We start from the raw sequence: 15,834 nt of genomic DNA on the forward strand, positions 1-15,834 counted from the left end.
ATCAGTATCTGGTTATTAATTAAGGTCAATGGAGCAGAGAAATCCTGAGATAGATTTCATACTTGGATAATTGCCTCTTTATATTTTCCAAGCAGTGGTGTTGTTTATCAGACAATAGAAACACATTAATGTCATAAAGACGCCTGTATATTAGAGATTATGTGAGTGTAATCAAAGTGAGAGTTATCAAAGATTTTCAATTACACCCGAAGTTCGAAATGATATCGAAACGCCTCCAGCAGGTGGTGTTATGAAACTGATTGATATACGACATGATGTTTTTTTTCTCTCGTTAGGTCTATGGGTTGTAATTTAATTGCTTACATGTTTACTGTGATGTCAATAGTTTCAAACACATAGTAGTGATCTTAAACTAAAGGAAAAGCCATCTACGTTTTAATTAAACCTATAACAAATCCATTTACTGATTTATTCAGACAGACCGCACTTTATCCTGTGCATGGTCATGCTGGATCTTGAGATCTCTGAGTGCGAAGAATGAACACACACTCAAGGAGGACACACAAAACTCAAAACACACACATAGCTTAGATTTCAACCGGGAAACCTGGTATGCCGATGTCTGGAGCGCTGAGGTGGCGATGTCGTGTTAACGTCCCTCGGAAAAAAATCTTAAATTCATATAGAATAAAGTACCTGGATATCACCGTGACCGTGAACCTGGCAACCCTGCTCAACAGCTACTGTAAAATGTCATCTCTAGTTACCATAGTAACAAAATAGAGAAAAACCAAAAAGGTTCTGCACCACATTAAAAATTGTAATTGGTAATATAGTAACATCGTCTGTGAGGAGATATTTATTTATTTATTTATAATTTTTGGAGGTTTGCTAGCAGGAATAAAAGTCTTCGAGATGGAGGATTTTTGGATTTTTTTAGTAATGTGGCGAGCTGAACTTTTAGTTTTCTACTTTGATGTAACATTTAATGTAAGTATAAACAGATAAAAATTGACAAGGTTACACTCCTAATATTAACAATTATAAATAAAAGTTTGCCAGCGTTAAAAAGGCAGTAACTTCATAACTCTTCAGAAGATTTGTAGATTTCTTTTCATTTACAGCATTTAGCAGACGTCCATATCCAGAGCGACTTACATTTGATCTCATTTTTATACAACTGAGCCTTGCTCAAGGGCCCAGAAGTGGCAGCTTGGTGGACATAGGAATCGAACTCACAACCTTCCGATTGGTAGCCCAACACCTTAACCACTAGGTTACCACATCCCTCCCTTTTCAGTAGTACAGTACGCGTACAAAGTGCACGTCTGTGAAATAGCTTTGTGTTAGCCTTTTCACTTTTGACACTTCATGCTAAATCATCTGCCAGAGAGATTCCAGTTTTTTTCCACAGGATTGTGTAAAGATCACTTTTTGAGTGAATAAAGTGTCTCCTGATGTCAGACAACCATCTAATTTGAAGCAGTTAATGTATGGTCTGAATTTCTGACCAGCTTACAGAACATACATTCATACGACACACAAAACCCACAAAACCTGGACAAAACCCAGCCTATGAGTTAGGACAAGCAGGAAGAGGAGTGCTGTAATCAATCTGCTGTAAACTGTTTCATTAAGTCGTTGTGTATTATCTCAAATTCTCTGGAAATGAACTGTACGTTTGGGACGAACGCTGTTCTCATCCTGGAAGAAAGCTGTCTCATCAAGATACCGTAGAAACGGTTCATCGTTGGATGACTGGCACAAACTCGTTCTCTCAGCATTTGCTTCCATGTCATTTTAGTTTGAAAATGCTCCAGATTTCCTGACGTTGCTTGATTATCCTAATGTGGTCTCCTGTTCTGTGTATAAAGGCCAGAATTACTTTACCTTAGTATATTCTGCTCTCTGTTCTCTTACCATGCTACTAGCCCTGTTAAATCTGAACATTTTCTTTATCCTGTATTCTATATTTCCTGTTTTTCATTATTTATCCTCCTTATTTAACCCTGTCTACACATTCTCTGACCCACACTATACAGTACGTGGACCTCGATAGGAGGCTCCTCACTAAAAACTTTGTTCTGGACTGAACTTCTTATCGATCTGCCGCGACTCTTCCCCCTAATGGGCAAAGTGGACCTGAATCATGCTAGCAAGATGTCCTTCCATAACAGAGCCATTAATTTCTCTGTCTATAATAACGGGCTTTTGCTATGTTGCTTATATTGCTGCAAGGAAAGGCTTGTGTCTATTGATTATATTACTTCTACTGGACAGATGGGTGAAAGAACACAGCTGTTTTCTACTGATTTCTCTTCTCTTTTCTTCAGTATCAGCACTTTAGATCTATTGCTCGGATGGTCATTTGGTCTTTTCTCTCAAGTTGTAAGAACGTGTGTGTGTGTGTGTGTGTGTGTGTGTGTGTGTGTGTTTGTGTGTGTGTGTTCAGCAGCCAAGATCTTACTTTAAAGCAGATAATCCCAATTAATTCTAATCAATTTCATTGTAATGTACAGATCCATTTCTGTTGTAGTGGAAAGTCAACATACAGTCAGGTCCATAATGTTAGGGGCCAAAACATGGAGTCTTGTTTTTGGAAACATGGAAAGATCTTTGTTCGGCATTGAATGTCTTTGTCTCACTCCACAGTGGTGGTTCATATGAAGGTCATATAAATATAAATAAGTATTTCTGTTTTTATCTAGTCTATTAGGTACAATTCATTATATTCATAGAAAAATGCCCCAAAACACAAAAACAGTTAGTTTATTCCATCCAAATGTTTTAATCTTTAAACTAAATGTTGATATCGAACCCATTTCTGCTTTCTGAGATGCCCCAAGTGCTTCTTCATAAGTGGCTAAAATTTGAAGAATGCCTTTATTTTGTCACATCTACTGTATATTACAGCACAGTGCAATTATTTCTTCACATATCCCACCTTTGGGGTCAGAAATGACACAGCACCACGGGAGCAGAGAGGGTTAAGGGCCTTGCTCAAGGGCCCAACAGTGGTGACTTGGTAGATCTGGGGCTTGAACCCTGATGCTCTGATCAACAACTCAGAGTCTTAAACACTTGAGCCATTATTATTATTATTATTATTATTATTATTATTATTATTATTATTATTATTATTATTATTATTATTATTATATTTAAGAGACTTCATCTTCAGCCACTAAATTTCTGTCTTCCTTTAGCTGCAAAAACAAAAGGTCTCACACATGTATTTGTTTACCCTGATTAAAAATGTCTAAATGGAACAAACAGCAGTGTTTTTGTAAAAAGGGAATTCATTTTTTTTTTTTACAGAATTTACATCTAAATCAGGTGAATAACAGGAATTTTATTTGTACTTAGGCTTTGAATTTTGGCAAACAATGAGAACTGATTAACACAACAAGCACAAGAAAATTATACACATGTTTTGATCGGAGTTCAAGCGATCACACTTCGCTATAACAGTTTGGCAGACATTAGCGTCAGACTTAATGTCGCTTCTCGCTTGAACGGAGATCCGTCATGAAAGTCGAGTGTATCTGAGCGAGAGTAATGCTAAATCTGGACGAGTCATGGCGGAGATCTTTGCGGCGTTTAGCTTCGCAAACTTTACTCTCAGCTCATGAGTGTAAAATTTGGACTCTTTCTTGATCCTACATGGATATGGTGTATATTTTCCTCAGTATGACATTTGGTTGCAGCGATAGATACCGCTTAATAGGATTTAACAGCAAAGGCCAAGTGACACCAAGGGACAATGAAACCACTGACATTTCTTCTCTCATTGCTTGATCAATAAAGACTAGTGAGAAACAGATATGCTCCGAATGTTTTCAATCCTTGAAACTCCCCCCCCCTTTTCCCCCCCAGTTACATTTGACTGCTCTCAGTCCACCCACTAAAAATCCGATGCTTCCTCTGGAGTACACCGCTGCTCTTGGGAGGTGTTCGTATAGACTTTACATTTAAAAGCATCACATGAGGTCTTATCCACCTTACGTACATGACATAAGAACTCTTATGTCACACGTTGTATTACATACATAATGTATAGCATATTATAAGATTGTTACTGTAAATATTTCAACCGTAACATTTGTGGACATTTCATCATTTCTGTTCCATCATTTGGGCTTTTTATTTGGAAAAAAAAAGTTGTTAAAGGTACACGTCGTGCTTTATCTGTATGCAGAATTGATTCTGGCTCCAGTTCCAGGACATGAAAATCATTCATTCGCAATTCATTCCGAGTTTCATAAATAAGTGAAGTAGTATTGAAGTGGTGCTTCATAAATAAGGAATAACACCAGGGCGATGCTGTTATAGGAGAATAATCAACACTGGGATGGAGTGTCTTTACAAGCACCGTTCCTTCTTTTCTTTTATACCACAGAAATTTGTAACCGTAGACGTCTTTTTAAAATTCTTTTTATGCAGTTGAATGTTTAGGAACGTCTGTAAATTAAACTCCGTTTTATTTTCATGATGCTTTTAACAATAGACGTCGTCACAACGCAGCTCGAAAGAAATCTGTAAATTCAGGATAAATATTGGAATATTTGTTTTAATGAGGAAGTGGTGATGATGAGGAAAAACTGCTTGGGACAATATGAGGAAGAAACCTCAAGAGGAACCAGACTAGTAACTGTGTATATGATCGAAAAGTGACAGGAAATTCTTTCTAGTTCTAACCAGTGTTGTATTTATGTACTAGAAAGCACTACTTGAGTAAAAGTACAAGTATCATACTAGAAAAAGACTTTGGTAGAAAGTGAAAGTCGCCTTTTAGAATATTACTCAAGTAAAAGTCTTAAAGTATCTGATATTTACTGTAGTTAAGTGTCAAATGTAATTCTCTGATATTTAATGTACTTAAGTATTTGAAGTAAAAGTAAAAAGTAAAATTTCAGTGATTTTTCGGTATTTTTCACCCCGGACCGGTCAATGTTTGATCATTTTTACCGCGGCCCGCTGGGGGTGGTGGGTGGGGTTTGGCGGCTATACAATTAAATTAAAATTAATAATTTTCAATTAATTGTATTTAAACATGCCTTTTTAACTCACTACAACGCTAAATCAATGAGACCCCTTGTTCTCTCCACCAAAGCTACAACACCACTGCCGCTTGCAGCCGCTCAGCTCCAGACGTCACCTAAACCCAGCCTGATATCATGATATTTTACGCATGCGCGGTATTGGTGTGGCTTTAGGTGACGTCTCTCAGGTTAACCTCTCGTCCATGGAAAGTCGCACAAACCCGAGAGAAATACACCACAGTAAATAAAATGGAAATGTTTCTTGGAAACCACTAGTCTATGATAACGGGAGGGTCCTCCAGTAGGTGCTTCCGTGGCGGTTTCAGTTTTGCTTTCTCCTCCTTTTGCAACATTACGCTGAAATAGAGCATGCGGAGCTGCGCAGCGATTCGCCAAACCTCCCTTATTACAGTCGCACACATTTCTTCTGATTTTATTTCGTAGTAACGAGTAACGAAGACTCTTAGTGGAAATCTAACGGAGTAAAAGTATACATTTTATCTAGGAAATGTAGTGGAGTAAAAGTGAAAGTTGACATCAATTTAAATAGCGAAGTAAAGTACAGATACGTGAGATTTCTAATTAAGTACGGTAATGAAGTATTCGTACTTCGTTACATCACAACACTGCTTCTAACATACAGTTTATTCTGTTCTTGATGTGTATGTTATCATTTGTTACCCTGCTTTTATTCTCTTTAAAGCGTAGTCTCATTCTGCTTTTATTCCCCTACCAACAAGTCCAAGTTTTTTTTGTGTGTGTGTTTCACGTATGAATTATTCTTATTTGTACATTCGTGTGTACAAAAACGTTAAGAATTTTGGGAAACTTTAGACACTTTTCTCAGGAAAACTCTGTAGGAGGCATATTTTGTGGTAAGGAAAGATTTTGCTAAACATAGCAGAGCAGAAATTTCCTTAATACCTTTGTTCTCCAACTGTGTTCAACACAAACGTTAAGAAAAAGCTCGCACTTCATCTTTTGTCAAAAAGATCTTCTTCTTCTTTTCGTCATCCCGCACGAAAGCCTCGACACGGTTAAAACCAACACTGACACATTCCACACAGAAATTAAAAATCTCCTGGTGGGAAAAACGCCCACACTCACTTTTCTATTAGGTTTATCATCCCTCGTTTGTTTGAGTGTGTTGTCTGAAGACGATTGGTACTGTAGCGCTACTTCCTGCTGACCCAGTTGGATGTTTTTACTCTGCTCAAAAACGGCGATGGAAAGAACATTTGGAAATGAAAATGAAAGTCAAATTAAGGCACCTTTTCAGAACCGGTGCTCATATCTCAGTCTTATTAAGCCAATTTATGCTCTTTCATATTTAACCATGTTCCACCATGCGTTTAGTGAAAATCTGGACCAATATGCCATGTAGTGCAGACGGAATAGTCTTTCTTGGAAATCTGTTTATTTGAGTCCTACAGTACCTTCATGGTTATAACTAAACTGTTTCCTAAACTGTAAAGCAAAAAATTGGTTTAACGATGTATTCTAATTTGTTGTGAGTAAATTGGTGGGTTTTTGTTAAACGTGAGCCAAAATCATTATATTTAAAACTTTTTGAATTGGTGTGTGCTGAATTTATGTATTTGAGTATTTGAGTAATATATATATATCACTATTTGAGTTGAATTACTGAAATAAATGAACTTTTCCATGACATTCTAATTTATTGAGATATATATATATAATATAGAGGGCACGGTGGCTTAGTGGTTAGCACGTTTGCCTCACACCTCCAGGGTTGGGGGTTCGATTCCCGCCTCCGCCTTCTGTGTGTGGAGTTTGCATGTTCTCCCCGTGCCTCGGGGTTTCCTCCGGGTACTCCGGTTTCCTCCCCCGGTCCAAAGACATGCATGGTAGGTTGATTGGCATCTCTGGAAAATTGTCCGTAGTGTGTGAGTGAATGAGAGAGTGTGTGTGCCCTGTGATGGGTTGGCACTCCGTCCAGGGTGTATCCTGCCTTGATGCCCGATGATGCCTGAGATAGGCACAGGCTCCCTGTGACCTGAGTAGTTCGGAAAAGTGGTAGAAAATGAATGAATGAATATATATAATATAATAGATATATAATGCGTCTTTGGTGAGCTATGATTCAGAATAAAAGGGAAAGTTAGATATGTCAATAGTTCTTTAGCGTTTAGAGTCCTTGCCTCCTCGGCTATATATATATTAAACATTTCTTACTGAAGGCTAAACAGTAGAATAATTTTTCAAAATCTTTTGCAAAGAAAAAAAAGAGACACCGCCTTATTCATTTGGGTTTGAAATCTAGTCTAAACACACATTTAGAATGTTCAGGGCCAACGCTCTAATCTAGTCTAATTGGGTGCTTTAACATGTCCTCAAGGCCTCTGAATAGTTTAACGATCATAGTCTTTAACATTCTGCACTCTACTCTAAACCATTTGAGAGCGTTGTACTTTTTAGGGAGTTGTAAATGTGTGTTTTTCCGATCCGGAGGGAAGAATCCGAGCGCGTGCGAGATGGTAAGGAAGCGTCAGAATCCTGTCACGGGGAAACGGCACGGCTGAGATTCTTCCAGCATTTGTAACCCGAAGAGCAGACATGATCGGCTCTCAACGGGGGATCTGCATACAAAAGCCTCCAACACACTGCTCCTGAGAGCTTCAGCTGAAGGGCTAAATATACTCGCGCACACCCGCTGCTGTTGTAGGAAGGGAAGTGTTTTTAGAGGAAGATGATGGATGGATGGCGAAGAGGATGGATGGATATGCTGGGATTATGTTTGTGTGTCTTTGGGTCGCTGTTTATAGTCCTGGCATGTCATTTAGTTCTTAGTATTAAATCGTATACAGTAGTATCAAGCTTTGTGATGCTACATAAAACACAAAACTAAGAGCTGAGTACATTAATACATTTCCACATAAAGGGCATGTGTGCAAATGGTGCAAAGGAGACTTTGGTTTCCTCCTCCAGTCCAAAGACGTGCCTTGTATGCTGATTATCATCTCTAAATTGTCTGTAGAATATTTGTGTGTGAGTATGAGTGTGTGCGATTGTGCGCTGCAGCGACTTGGCACCCTGTCCAGGTTCTTCCGCCTGCCTTGTCCCGTGAATCCCCTGGGAGCGACTCCAAGCGTAAATCTTTTCTGGCACATTTTGCTGAAACCTGGCAACCGTTTTATTTTTTTCTTCTTCTTTTTATGTATGTGACTCGCTTCCAAAACTTTTCTGAACAAAGGTCGACCTGAGAACGTTCAACAACAAAGGTTACTCAGAACATTCACTAGGTACCAGTCCGTCGCTTCATTATTTATGTCACTACACAAAAAAGTTTATAGTTTCAGTAGGAAGGGTTTATTTTATTATTATTTTTTGGACGCAGATTACTGACAGAGTTTTTATGAAGGGATAAAGTGGATGATTGTGGGAGATTTAAAATGTCAAACATCTTCACGCAAGGTTATATTTGGCACAACTGAAGGCCAGATAGTATAAAAAAATCTACTCAGTGAATTTATTTAATTGCTTGAATAAAATGGAGATAAATGGCACTTAACTATTATAGTTAACTATTATAGGTTATTAGCACGTTAATTTAATTATATATTTTTTTAAATATACAGCACAAGAATATTTTTAAAAGTAAAACTTTTGTGATATATTAGAATAATGGTTAAAAATACTTACAATTATGTTATGCTATTTATTTATTTATTTATTTATTTTTAAATAAACTTAATTGGCATTTCTTAATAGAGCAATGAAGTGCTTGGACCCCTTTTGTACGACTACAATTATTTTCTTTGCATTGTGTGAATATAATGATGTTTTGGAACCGAAAAGGGCAAAAGCAGAGCAAATATCTTCTCCAACTTTTAAATGTCAGCAGATGGATAATTTAATAAGCACTTAGTTATTGCAAAAAAAAAAAAAAAAAATCAAACTTCAAATACCGAGATCATTGCTGATATTCACAAGAAAGAATATTATATAGAAGAAGAAAAAAAACCTGCCAAGAAACATTTATCAAAACCTCGATACGGTTGGAATCTTGGGCTGTCGTCTGTATATTTTTCTCACGTTGCTCTGTTCAGTTTGCTATCTTTCCCATTCATGCTGCGGTTCATATTTCATTTTGGATTACAGATAACGCTTTATCAAGAGTTGATGATTTACAGTCTGTCAGCATGTATTAATGATAATCAGTCACTGGGTAACAAAAAAAAAAAACGATTTGTATCGCTAACCTTGCAATTTATGGCGGTTCCAGTTAATGGCGCATACGTAAGCTTATGATTGGCCAAAAAAAAAGATTTTTCTCCGTCATATTAAAAATAGAAACGTTCTGTTCATCATGCACATATATATATGTGTGTGTGTGTGTGTGTGTGTGTATTATGTCCGTAAGACGTAAACAAACCTTTTACTGCTAGACATTCATTCGTAGCAATGACATCACTTATAAAAAATAAAAAACATCCCTTCGTTTATAGAAGCACAGGAGAACGATTTGATTTGTTGACACAAAAAAAGTGACTGTGGATAACTTAAAGTATCATATTCAGTTATTATGTCCATGTAGTTTGATACGAAGAGCTCGGAGGCAATAAAGTCAGTGGAGTGTTACAGGAGGAATTTTTGTGTGCTTAAAAGCTGACGTAGAGCCAAAACAATGCCTCAACGTGTCGCATCATAAAGCTTTGGTTTTAGTGGCAGTTTCAGGCGTCATACAGACGACCGCAATACCGTGGAAGGTCAGTAAATTAAGGATTTAAGAAAAATAGATGATCAGATACTTCTGCAGGAAGTTAAACCTATAAAAAAATTTTTTTTTTACATTTACAGCTGCACCTTCAGGAAAAAGAAAAAGATGGATTGTAATTTTTCAGTCAAGGATGTACACAATAGTCAAGGTAGTTAGCAATATGGTTGCCAGATTCATGTTATACATCCAGTTCTGTTTGAATTTCTATTTGATTATAATCACTGCACAAGTGGGGATTTAAATTAGTGGCCAATTAAATCCAATTGAATTCTTATAACATACAATGTGACATAATAACCAGTAGTGCCAGTAGTAATTCTTGCAGTTTACGAGATGTGTTTAATCGACAATATCAAATCTAATCGACGCTATTTCGATGTTGTTATAACGCCGGATGTGTCGTTATAAGAAAATAATCAGTGATCATTACCATCTATTACAGCATATTCTGCAATTCTTTATTCCTCTTATACCAAAATTTACCAAGTACTAATAACAAATGGTAAAAGAACATATTTACCCATTTCCAGCTACATTTTGGATGTTGTGTAGCAATTAAACAATCACGTGGCCCTTACAGCCCACAAAGATAAACCAGCTGCTGTACAACACTCATCCGTTTTTATAGAAATTGACCCGAGCGCCAAAAAGAAGTTCCTGCTGATAAAATTATGTATACTACTGCTCCGGTTTCACCACTGGAACAGAGCATTAAGGTTAATCATGTGTGGATTTTGTAATTTCTAGCAGGGTTCATGCTGAAGATCTAGAGCAGAGGCCTATAGTAGAGAAATGAGGCGGACACGCAGAGAAGCCCTGCGGCCATTTATAGTAAATGAGGCTCGTTTAGGCTGTGTTGTTTTTCCCATCAACCAAATACATCTTCTATAGATTCTCAGCAGCAGCCATTTATTATTATTGTCCTCCAAAGTGAAAGTGCTCGAGTGCTTAGTTTACATACAGTCTGGATGTCAGAGAATGACTAAATCTCCTTTAGAGAAAGAGAAGGAAAAAATAAATAGCCCTAACTTGGGGCTAAGTAAATGCTTTTCATAGATCTTTTATGGTCCAATGAAAGGTCTGTATCGATTGCAATGGAGCTGCATCAGTACAATTGATGGCAGGGACTTTAGGAAACTGTCCACAAATAAGCACAAGTGTTAATACTTTACATTTATGCTAATGCTTTCATGATGAGGGGGCAGTAAATGCTTGCATTTCTCAACAAATAATATACAGTTAATATACTACTAGTTTTCTACTAGCACATTTCTTAAAGTGAAAGAAGGAAAGAGAGAAAAAGGACGAAAGAAAGAAAAAAAAGAAGGAAAAAGAAACATCTTCCAAACAACAACCTCTTCCACCTGTCAATCGTACCTTCCATATATACTGTACGAACATCTATCCAGCCATCCATCCATACAGACATACATCTATCAACCTCTTCATCCATCCAATCGTGCTTCCCCCTACCAATCTATCCATCAATATATATCAATCATCCTACAATTATCCATCCATCCATCCATCCACCCATCCATCCATCCAAGCATGCTTTCACCTATGAATCTATCCATTTATGTATAATCCTATTAATTAATCCATAGATGCAGCTTTCTATACATTCATACATATATTCATACATACATACAAACATTCATATATACATACATACATACATACATACATACAAACATTCATATATACATACATACATACATACATACATACAAACATTCATACATACATACATACATACATACATACAAACATTCATACATACATACATACATACATACATACATACATACAAACATTCATACATACATACATACATACATACATACATACATACATACATACATACATACATACATACATACATACATACATACATGGGCAGTCGTGGCCTAATGGTTAGAGAGTCTGACTTGTAACCCGTAGGTTGTGGGTTCGAGTCTCGGGCCGGCCACGACTGAGGTGCCCGTGAGCAAGGCACCGAATCCCCCCCAACTGCTCCCCGGGCGCCGCAGCATAAATGGCTGCCCACTGCTCGGGGTGTGTGTTCACAGTGTGTGTGTTCATTGTTGTGTGTATGCACTTTGGATGGGTCAAATGCAGAGAACGAATTCTGAGTATGGGTCACCGTACTTAGCCGTATATCACATTCATTCATACATACATAAATATTTTAATACAAACATAAATTCATACTGTACATACAAACATACATACACACAGGCAGACAACAGGCAGAGAGACAGACAAACAGGCAGACAGAGAGGCAGACAGAGAGGCAGACAGAGGACAGACAGACAGACAGGCAGGCAGACAGGACAGACAGACAGACAGGCAGAGAGACAGGCAGACAGACAGACAGACAGGCAGAGAGACAGACAGACAGGCAGACAGACAGACAGGCAGAGAGACAGACAGGCAGAGAGACAGACAGGCAGACAGACAGACAGACAGGCAGACAGACAGACAGGCAGACAGACAGGCAGACAGACAGACAGGCAGAGAGACAGACAGACAGAGAGACAGACAGACAGGCAGACAGACAGACAGGCAGAGAGACAGACAGGCAGAGAGACAGACAGACAGAGAGACAGACAGACAGACAGACAGGCAGAGAGACAGACAGACAGGCAGAGAGACAGACAGACAGGCAGAGAGACAGACAGACAGAGAGACAGACAGACAGACAGACATACATTCATACATACATACAAACATTCATATATACATTCATACATTCATACATACATACATTCATATATACATTCATACATACATACATTCATACATACATACATTCATACATACATACATACATACATACATACATACATACATACATACATACATACATACATACATACATACATACATACATACATACATACATACATACATACATACATACATACATACATACATACATACATGGGCAGTCGTGGCCTAATGGTTAGAGAGTCTGACTTGTAACCCGTAGGTTGTGGGTTCGAGTCTCGGGCCGGCCACGACTGAGGTGCCCGTGAGCAAGGCACCGAATCCCCCCCAACTGCTCCCCGGGCGCCGCAGCATAAATGGCTGCCCACTGCTCGGGGTGTGTGTTCACAGTGTGTGTGTTCATTGTTGTGTGTATGCACTTTGGATGGGTCAAATGCAGAGAACGAATTCTGAGTATGGGTCACCGTACTTAGCCGTATATCACAGTCAGGCAGAACAGACAGAAAGTTTGAAGACAAACAGTAAAGGCAGACGGTACAGACAAACAGACAGACACACAGGCAGACAAACAGGCAGAGAGACAGACAAACAGGCAGACAGAGAGGCATACAGAGAGCAGACAGAGAGACAGACAGACAGACATGCAGGCAGACAGGACAGACAGACAGACAGGCAGAGAGACAGGCAGACAGGCAGACAGAGAGGCAGACAGACAGACAGGCAGACAGACATGCAGACGGGACAGACAGACAGACAGGCAGAGAGACAGGCAGAGAGACAGGCAGACAGACAGACAGACAGGCAGACAGACAGACAGGCATATAGACATGCAGACAGACAGACAGTCAGACAGACAGACAGACAGACAGACAGACATACAGACATACAGACATACAGACATGCAGACAGACAGACATGCAGAGAGACATACATACATTCATATATACATTCATACATTCATACATATATTCATACATACATACATTCATACATACATTCATACTGTACATACATACATACATTCATATATACATTCATATATACATTCATACATACATACATACATTCATACATACATACATTCATATATACATTCATACATACATACATACATACATACATACATACATACATACATACATACATACATACATTCATACATACATACATACATACAAACATTCATATGTACATTTATACATTCATACATATATTCATACATACATACATACATACATACATACATACATACATACATACATACATATATACACTTATCCACATCATCCATCCATCCATCCATCCATCCATCCATCCATTTATCCACACATTTGAGGTTATGTTACCAATTACATTCATATAACACTCCTTCATCACCCTCTTTATTCTCTCTCTCAAATTTAATGAGCCGGGAATAAAACCCACACAACTTTAGCTACTGTATTCCTCTGCAGTGAAGAATTTCTGACTGCTACAAAGCACTGATGTTAGAGCCTCCTTTCATAAAAAGCCAATAAAACACCTTATCAGCGATTAGATATTCTTCTTTGTAACACACTTTTCACAACAATTCATTTATTCGTTTCAGGTGCCATGGAGTCAAGTGTGTGAGTTGTTGCTATATGATCAAAAAGATATTAACATACACATGCATTAACACAAAGCATTAATTCCACAGCACTGTTATTCCAGCAGTGCTGTGTTACAGCTTTAACAAGAGAAATGATGGGACTGGATCAGATCGCTCCTCTGTTAGCATTACGAACAGAATTCCAGCTGTTATAATATAATGTGTGCTAAACAAACCTATGAGATCTGTGATTGTTGCCTGGCGAGGATGAGTATGTTTTGCAGGAAAACAACATCCATGACTTGGTATTATGTGAATCGAGAGAGTTGAGAGTGAGGAAAGTGAGGCAAAGAGAGATAGCTCTGCTTGACTGGAGGATCTTGGTGTGGGACAAAATCGATTGCCTTCTGCAGCACCGACGCGTTTACTGTATGCAGGTTCGAATGGTTTATAATTCTAGTGTTGTTTCTTTCCTTTTTGGAAGTCGTTCTTGAGATAAATCCTATCACAACAGACAAAAAGACCATCCCACAGTAGATATGATTCAAATAATCTTTTTTTTTTAACAAGGACAGGTTTATTTTTTTCTGTTTAGTCAGAATAAACGCATCTACATTCATATAATTCAGTGTTCTTAGGGTCGAACTGCTCACCTTTTAATGGCTTTTCTGTATCTCGTGCGCTAGTTCAGCACGCACAGCCTAGCACGCGTAGCGTTCCGCAGCACGGTGGCTGAAGTTGTTAATTAGCAATAATTACTAAAGAGGGTTTGGGTGTTGCATTTATTCATGCACAGCTCGGGATTAATGACCCATCATCTACTTCTACTAAATTGCGTTCAAGTCTCTTAAATAAACAGCTAATTTTGCACACGCTGCTCTGGGACACACTTCTGGCAGCCGTGATTAACACTGACTTCCAATTAAAGAAAAAAAATTATAATGCTCTCTTGACCTTTGAGGTACTGTAGGAAGAAGTGCGCACTTGCTGAGAAGTCCACTTACAGAAGGAATACTGGTAGATGAACTTAGTTTCTGTCATCTGGATTTCATAAGCAGTGCATTTCATTGATGCTTTACAGATTTACCGTAAACGTATCATAAATGTAGCTGTTGGAAGACGCTCTTCAAAGCGAATAAATTTGAAAACGTCGTCTTCGCATCTTAGTGTGGACTATGAAGACAGAGGCTTTTGAATACTATGACGCATTTTTAGTCATGTGATGCAGTCGAAAGCAAATAAACGCCTAGCGGAAATGACGCAGGTCGAAGATTTACTCATGCGCAGTAGGGAGATGTAAGCATTTTCATACATTTCAGTGTGGATGAGCAACTTTTGGAAAACGTTTGAAAATGATAATGTGGACGCGGAGCGTTTTTAGACGTAAACTCAAATTTCAAATATATCCGGATTAGTGTGGACATGGCGTCAAGATCAAACCTTGAAATCAACAACAAAATGACTGAAAACAAACGTGAGTGCATCGAATCGGTTTGTGAGCGTGGGAAGCTGATTGGACACGGCTTTGTCACACTTATGACGTCACTCTGTGTGTGTTTTATTACTGCAAGTTTTTTTTTTTAAAAAGAACAATTTTCTGTCTAGGATTTGTGACAAGGTGCACATTTCATCCGGTAGCCAAGCAAATGCATGTGTATTAGTGAATATTTACAGTACTTTGTTATAGAGCTTCTGATTTCTCGAATACGATCGGTCAGACGGTGTTGATTTGTTTTCCGGCGGCGCAGCCATGCGAGTTTTAGGTGTAACTCATATCACAGGGTGAT

Source organism: Tachysurus fulvidraco, chromosome 20 (genome assembly GCF_022655615.1).
Source record: "Tachysurus fulvidraco isolate hzauxx_2018 chromosome 20, HZAU_PFXX_2.0, whole genome shotgun sequence".
NCBI classification, from domain to species: Eukaryota; Metazoa; Chordata; class Actinopteri; order Siluriformes; family Bagridae; genus Tachysurus; species Tachysurus fulvidraco.